General features: G+C 40.7%; 1 long non-coding RNA gene across 1 annotated transcript in view; it reads right to left on the bottom strand.

The window, feature by feature from the left end:
• Nucleotides 1-5898: 5898 nt before the first annotated feature.
• LOC134737617 (uncharacterized) overlaps nt 5899-8213 on the bottom strand; it is a 117310-nt gene continuing 114995 nt past the window's right edge. The window contains exon 4 of the long non-coding RNA XR_010122692.1: nt 5899-7043. This is a non-coding gene — a long non-coding RNA (uncharacterized LOC134737617). The remainder of the gene's footprint in view (nt 7044-8213) is intronic.

Genomic DNA, 8213 nt, shown 5'->3' with positions numbered 1-8213 from the left:
CAGTCTGACAGAGGCATCGGTGTGGCCTGGGTGATCTCCCCACTGTATTCCCGCACGCTCTCTGCCTGTGCTCCAGCCAACTTGCCTGGGTCTGGAACTTGCCAGGTGCCATCTTTGTGATCAGAATTTTCAAGAAATTTTATTAAGAACCTAAGGGAAATTTAATCTAGACTTGTGATGCAGTTGGACTCAGTGGCATGCACCTGTAGTCGCAGCTACTTGGGAGACTGAGGGAGGAGGACTGCTTGAGGCCAGGAGTTCAAGGCCAACATGGGCAACATAGTGAAACCCTGTCTCTAAAAAAACAAAAAATGAATAAAAGTAGCTAGGCACAGTAGCACACCTGTAGTCCCAGTACTCAGGAGGTTGAGGTAGGAGGATTGCTTGAGCCCACGAGTTGGAGAGCAACTTGGCGATATATAACAGGACTTCATCTCAAAAAACTTTTTAATTTTTAAAAAAACCTTGCGAATGCTACAGAAAGAGCACAGATTGAGGGGGTAAAGCAGTTGTGTCACCTGTGTGGCAGAGCCTTTTGATGGTCTCCTTAGATGCATTTTCCCTTCATTCCTCCATAATAGAACCTCCAAATCTTGATTGGGCACATAGCCACCAGAATAAATACTACATTCCCTGAGTTCCCTCGCTGTTAACTATGGATGTATATAACAAAGTTCTAACCAACAGAATATAAAAGGATATGACTTGTGTCATCCTTAGGTGTGTAAATCCTTATGTACTTATGATATGGCTTGTGTAACTTTCATGATGTATTCTTAAATGCAATGCTTCTTCCAATTTCTTTTCTTTTTCTTTTTCCTGTGAGCTGGACTGAAGTTGTGATGGCTGGAGCTAGAGCCGCCACCCTGGACCACAAAGTAGAACTCTTGGATTAAGGAGGACAGGGCAACAAAATTGATAGAGCCTTCGTTCATTGCTGATCATGGGTCCATCATTTCAGCCCTGGGCTACCAATGTTTATATGAAAAAATAAACTTCTACCTTATATAAACCACTGGTTCTGGCAGGGAAGCAGGGATGTTCTCTCACTCATTTTCCACCAACTCCAAATGGAGGAGATCAGAATCTACAACCACTAGGTCCATTTCTGGTCCGAAACACCAGTGGTTCCAGTTAAAGTCATAGATATGTTTACAGAGTGCAGATTTCTGAGTTTAGCTTCAAATTCAGCAGAATAGGTCGGAATAACTGGCACAGCTGAAGGAAGTGTAGGGCTCTGATTCCTTTTCTCCCCATCACTCTGTGTGTTTAGTGGCCATGGGGCACTAAGGACAGGCAGAGTGGAGCCAAAACAAAAGTAAAACTGGTATCACTTATGGAGTCCTTGCCTTGTGCTGAACTTCATTTAATCTTCACAACAGCCCAGGGAAGCAAGTGCTATTACTATCTCCTTTTGTGGTTGAGGAAACCGAGGCTCGTAGAGGAATGTCAGGAATTGCCAAGATCCAACCATGGTGTGTCTGAATTCAGAGCCGGTTGTCTCCCAAAATGACATCTCTACATGGGAAATCCAGAGATAAAAACCCACCTAGGTAAGCCAGTGTGTACATGCCTATGTGGAAGGGGGAATGGGTAGAAGCAAGAGGCCAAAGAAGAAAAATTAGCCCATCACAAACCCTCCTTCCATGCCCAAAGCCAGAGACACCATATGCCCATACACCTTTGCTTGAGTATTATCCAGCTGGTGTAGTGGAAAATGACAGTTCCCTGGAACTGCATGGGAGATCTCAGGACAGGACAAAAACCTGGCCAGTGGGAGATACTGGGGCTGGGAAATGCGTCCCTGCCCCCTGGCACATTGAACAAAGGAGAGACATGCCTGGTTTGTCTATAGAGAGCAGACTTGCCTTTTATTCCCTCTTAAAATCAGTTCAACTCAACCCCATGCCTGCCAGAAATACATAAGGCATGGCCCCACCCTCAAGGAGAACACAATACAATGAATATAGCTGAGATATTCATGCATCCTCAGTAGGGAAGGTTTTATTGTCCTCATCCTACCAACCAGGAAGCTAAAGATCAGAGAGATTGAGTGACTTGCAGAAAACATACGGTGGAGCCAGGATTTGAACTCTGTTCCAAAGGCCCCAAAACCTGTACAACTCCATGCAGAAAATTAGCCTCCTAAATGAGATTAGAGTCCTAATCTCAAAGCCAATGCCTCCTTCTAAAGAGCAAAGTCCATTAAAAAAAAATCATCATTTCTTCCAGCTCTTTTTTGTAGACATCAGCCTAGAATCACCAACCCTCTTGTCTAGATGGTACCTTGGAGAATATCTAGACCAACAATCAACTTACAGTTGAAAAATATGAGTCCTGGAGTGATCACAACCTTACCAATGATCCCACAGCTCTCTTTGGCAGAGCCACCATCAAACAGAAGGTGCTGACTCCTGTACTGCACCAACCTGCTGCTTCTATTTTGGAATGAGCCTACATAAACCCGTGGGTCAGCCTGTGAGTTCCAGAATCAGACAGTCTTGGGTTCAAATCTTGGCCTTGCCACATTTGCACCATGTGACATTAGCCTCCCTATATCTCACTTTTCCTTAGGCACACTTGGGCGTAATCATAGTAACTGTGATGAGAAGTAAAGAAGGCGATGCACAAAAATGATGTGCTTGGTGCCTGGCACACAGTAATTCTCTGGCAAACACCACTGCGCAGGCCACTCCCCTCTCAACCAGCACATCCCAAACAAGGGCATCAGAGAAGGATACAATTAAATCAGCACATAAAACATGAGCATTTTCCCTCCATCTCAAGCTGACAGATGAATACAACCTGGAGATTATATATCATGTCTCAGAGAAAGAATTCTAAACAAGGAGACACTGAGCCAGAGCACTGGAGCCTCCCATCCCCTTGGTTCACCTTCTTATCTGCTAAGGCATCATTCAGCCTGTGCCTTCACACCTCACCCAGATGTAACAATCAGGTTCCAGTCTTCTCTCCTAAGTGAGCGTTAGGATTTCCAGAGATGAGTGTGAAAGGCATCTAAGCATCTAAATCCGTGAGAATGGAGAGACAGTGAAGTCCCTTTCTTTCACTCCCATTTCCTGCCCTTCCCATGTCCTCACCCTCTGCAGTCTCCCCCAGCCCTGAGCCTTCTCCAGCAGTGAGCTTTTGGGAAGGGGGCACTGTATGAGGAGGGAGAAACTAGTTAGCCACAAATCAGAAAGCAGCAGAGATGGTGCCTGCATATCTCCTGCTCAAGCTTGAGAACAAATCCTAAGCACCCCAACCTCTTACAGATTTGGGAATGCTTGCAATACATATGTCAGCTGGTTAGGAGCTTCTGTTTAAAAAACAGTCAAAACCTGCCCCCGTTTTGCCTTTGTCTATAGAACCTGCTGCACTTCCAGAGTGGAAGAACAGGAACATGAAGTAGTGATAGGGAGACAAGCACAGGTGCTGAAGGCAGAGAGGCTTTGGTTTGGCTCCCCCGCCACTGGGAAGGTGGCCTTTAGGTAACCTACAGGAATTTTTTTTAAAGACAGCTTTATTAATATATAATTCACATACTATACAATTCACCCATTAAAAGTGTACAATCCAATGGTTTTTAGTATATTTGCAGAGTTTTGCAAACATCAATTTTAGAGCATTTTTATCACCTGAGAAAGACACTCCATAACCATTAGCAGTCACTCCCAATTTTTCTCCCTGCCTCAACTATCCTCTCCCTCCCTCTCCCAGCCCCAGGCAATCACTGATTGACTTTCTGTCTCTATATATTGTCTATTCTGAATCTTTTTTCCTTCTGTCTAACTATAAATGTCTCCCTATAAATATATCCCTTGACCAATATCTCCCCATCCATATGGATGGGGAACCTTCCCATACCAGAAGCTTGGATGGTTAGGGAGGGGGTCCCACTCACCACCCAAACCCTTGTCCTTCTATGAGAATAGCATTTTTATATAGTTGTCTTGCCTATATATTCTATGCCTGGCTTATTACACCTAACAAAATATTCTCCAGATTCATCTATGTTGTCCCAAATGACAGAATTTAGTTCTTTTTTGTGGCTGAATTGTATTCTATTGTGTATATGTAACACATTTTATTTATCCATTCACCCACTGATGGACATACAGGTTGGTTTGGTCCTGACATCCCTCCATGGTTCCATGTCTTGGCTATTGTGACTATTGCTGTAATAAACATGGAAGTGCAGATATCACTTCTGCATACTAATTTTATTTCCTTTGGATATATACCCAAATTCACTGGGATTGCTGAATTCATATGGAAGCTCTATTTTTCATTTTTTGAGGAACATCCATACTGTTTTCCATAATGGCTGTACGAATTTACATTCCCACCAACAGTGTTGTAAAGGTTCCCTTTCTCTACACCTTCACCAACATATATCTTTTTTTATTCTATCTATTCTAACAGTAGTAGGATGAGATTGAGAGGTGAAGCTGGCTGGGCTTCTGGGTCAGGTGGGGACTTGGAGAACATTTCTGTCTAGCTAAAGGATTGTAAATGCACCAGTCAGGGCTCTGTGTCCAGCTAAAGGTTTGTAAATGCACCAATCACCACTCTGTAAAAACAGACCAATCAGCACTCTGTAAAATGGACCAATCAGCACTCTGAAAAATGGACCAATCAGCAGGACGTGGGTGGGGCCAAATAAGGGAATAAAAGCTAGCCACCCAAGCCAGCAGCGGCAACGTCGTATGGTCCCCTTCCATGCTGTGGAAGCTTTGTTCTTTCGCTTTTCACAATAAATCTTGCTGCTTCTCACTCTTAGGGTCCACACTACCTTTTTGAGTTGCGAAGGTCTGCAATTTCACTCCTGAAGTCAGCAAGACCATGAACCCACTGGGAGGAAAAAACAACTCTGGACACGCCACCTTTAAGAGCTGTAACACTCACTGCAAAGGTCTCCAGCTTCACTCCTGAAGTCAAGCGAGACCACAAACCCACTGGAAGGAAGAAACTCCAGACACATCTGAACATCTGAAGAAACAAACTCCAGACACATCATCTTTAAGAACTGTAACACTCACTGCAAGGGTCTGCGGCTTCATTCTTGAAGTCAGCGAGACCAAGAACCCACCAGAAGGAACCAATTCCAGACACAAGATCTCATTGTGGTTTTGATTTGTATTTCCCTGATGATTAGTGATGTTGACCATTTTTTCATATACAGCCATGGATTGCTTAATGGTGGGGATACATTGTAAGAAATGCATCCTTAGGCAATTTCATCATTATGTGAACATCACAGAGTGTACTTACACAAACCTAGATAGTATAGCCTATCACACACCTAGTAGTCTTGCATGTCTTCTTTTGGAAAATGTCTATTTAAGAATCATTACCTAGGCTATATGGTAGAGCCTATTGCTCTTTGGCTACAAACCTGTAAGGCATGTTACTGTACTGAACATTGTAGGCAATAGCAGCACAGTGTTAAGTATTTGTACATCTAAACATACAAAAGATACAGTAAAAATACAGTATAAAAGATTTTAAAATGGTACACCTGTATAGGGCACTTACCATGAATGGAGCTTGCAGAACTGGAGGTTGCTCTGGGTGAGTCAGTGAGTGAGTGGTGAGTGAATGTGAAGACCTAGGACATTACTGAACACTACTGTAGACTTTAAAAGCACTGTACACTTAGGCTATACTAAATGTATTTAAAAATATTTTCTTCCTGCAGTAATAAATTAACCTCAGTTTATTGTAACAGTTTTATTTTATAACCTTTTCAAATTTTTTAACTTGTTGACTCTTGTAATAACATTTAACTTTAAAGAACACACTGTCCAGCTGTATAAAAATATTTTCTGTATATCTATATGCTTTTATCTTTATTCTATATACTTTTTTCTATTTTTAAATTTTTTTATTTTTCTTAACTTTATAAACTTTTTTGTTAAACCTAAGACACAAGCACATACATTAGCCTAGGCCTGTACAGTGCTGAGATCATCAGTATCACTGTCTTTCACCTCCACATCTTGCCTCACTGGAAGGTCTTCAGGGCAATAACATGCATGGAGCTGTCATCTCCTATAATAGCAATGCTTTCTTCTGGAATACCCCCTGAAGGACCTGCCTGGGGCTACATTACCGTGAACTTTTTTTTTAATAAGTAGAGGAAGTACCTGCTAAAATAATGATAAAAAAGTATAGTACAATAAATACATAAACCAGTGAAAAACTCATTTATATCAAGTATTATGTACTGTGTATAATTGCATTTGCTATGTTTATATGATTAGCAGTGCAGTAGGTTTGTTTACACCAGTATCATCACAAACACATGGGTAATGCATTGCACTATGATGTTACCACAGCTACTGCACTCACTAGGTGATAGGAATTTTTCAGCTCTACAATAACCTTATGGGACCACCATCATATATGCAGTACTGTCACTGACTGAAACACTGTTCTGCAGTGCATGACTATACTTGTTGGCCATTTGCATATCTTGTTTTGGGAAATGTTTATTCAAGTCTTTTGTCCATTTTTAATGGGGTAATGTATTTTCTTGCTATTGAGTTGTTTTAGTTCTTTATATATTGATATTTACTGTTGGTTGATATAGTTTGAAAACATTTTCTCCCATTCTATAGCTTGTCTCTCTGGAAAATGTTTATTCAAGTCTTGTCCATTCTTTAATGGGGTAATATATTTTCTTGCTGTTGAGTTGTTTTAGTTTCTTCTATATTGATATTAACGTTTGCTAAATGTATACTTTGAAAATATTTTCTGCCATTCTATAGCATGTCTCTTCACTCTGTTAATTGTTTCCTTTGCTGTGCAGAAGCTTTTTCGTGTGATGTTTTTGCTTTTGTTGCCTTTGCTTTTGAGGTTATATCGAAAGAATCATTGCCAAGATCAATGTCATGGAGATTTTCCCCCACGTTTCTTCTAGTAGTTTCATAGTTTGGAGTCTTACATTTAAGTTTTTAATGCATTTTGAGTTGACTTTTGTATATGGTGCAAGACAAGAGTAACTTCATTCTTCTGGGGCTGGGCACAGTGGTTCACACCTGAAATGAGGAGACCACGAGTTTGATACCAGACTGGGCAACATAGAGAAATCTCATCTCTACAAAAAAAAAAAAAAGTTTTCTTTAACTAGCCAAGTGCAATGGTGTGCACCTGTAGTCTCAGCTACTCCAGAAGCTGAGGTGGGAGGATTGCTTGAGCCCAAGATTTCAAGGTCACAGTGAGCTGTGATTGTGCCACTACCCTCCAGCCTGGGCAACAGAGTGAACCTCTGTCTCTAAAAACAAATTACATTTAAAAGAAAATGTTATTCTTCTGCATGTGGATATCTAGTTTTCTCAACACCATTTATTGAAGAAATTGTTCTTTCGCCAGGTGTTCTTGGAATCTTTGTCAAACATCAGTTGACTGTAAGTGTGTAGATTTATTTCTGAGCTCTCTGTTCTGTTTCATTGGTCTATGTGTCTGTTTTTATACCAGTACCATGCTGTTTTGGTTACTATAGTTTTGTAGTATATTTTGAAGTTTGGTAGTATGACACCTCCCAGCTTTGTCCATTTTTTTTCAAGATTGCTTTGATAATTTAGGGTCTTTTCTGATTTCATGCCAATTTTAGGGCTTTTTTTCTATTTCTATGAAGAATACTATTAGCATTTTGATACAGATTTCATTAAATCCATAGTTCGCTTTGGGTAGTATGGACGTTGATCTACCAAACAACAAGCAGGCTTTTTTCTTAAGGAAGATGACTTGTGTAACTGACAGTTTCCCTTTTCAAAATGGCTGCTAGAAATTCAAGGGCCCAGTTTGGGGCCCTGGAAATAGGATGTCATTAGCCTGGACTTTTCAGTCTTTTTGCTGGCTCCACATTAATCTACATTCTTGTTTTGTTTTGTTTTTCCATAGTACCATTTTACGTATTTTAGATATACTCCTAAGCTTGTAAATCCTTTCTAAATTGAGGCAATAAAAGTAAATAATACAAAACAATGCCTGCAGAATGGTTTTCCGAATTACCAGTAATGTAGGTGAACTTCTCAATATTCTCATTGAGTAGTGCTAAACAAATAGTAGATGTTATTATTCCTGTGGGTTTTCACATGCACTATCTGGTTTGTTCTGAGGGAGTTGAGGCCAGATTTAACATGAAGAAACAGAAACTCAGATATGTAAAATAAGGAAGCTGATCCCCAAGTAAATCATCCCAAAGT

The sequence above is a fragment of the Pongo pygmaeus genome, chromosome 10 (assembly GCF_028885625.2).
Source record: "Pongo pygmaeus isolate AG05252 chromosome 10, NHGRI_mPonPyg2-v2.0_pri, whole genome shotgun sequence".
Taxonomy (NCBI): domain Eukaryota; kingdom Metazoa; phylum Chordata; class Mammalia; order Primates; family Hominidae; genus Pongo; species Pongo pygmaeus.
The sequence above is the reverse complement of the archived record's forward strand: the minus strand, read 5'-3'. Positions and strand labels throughout refer to the sequence as shown.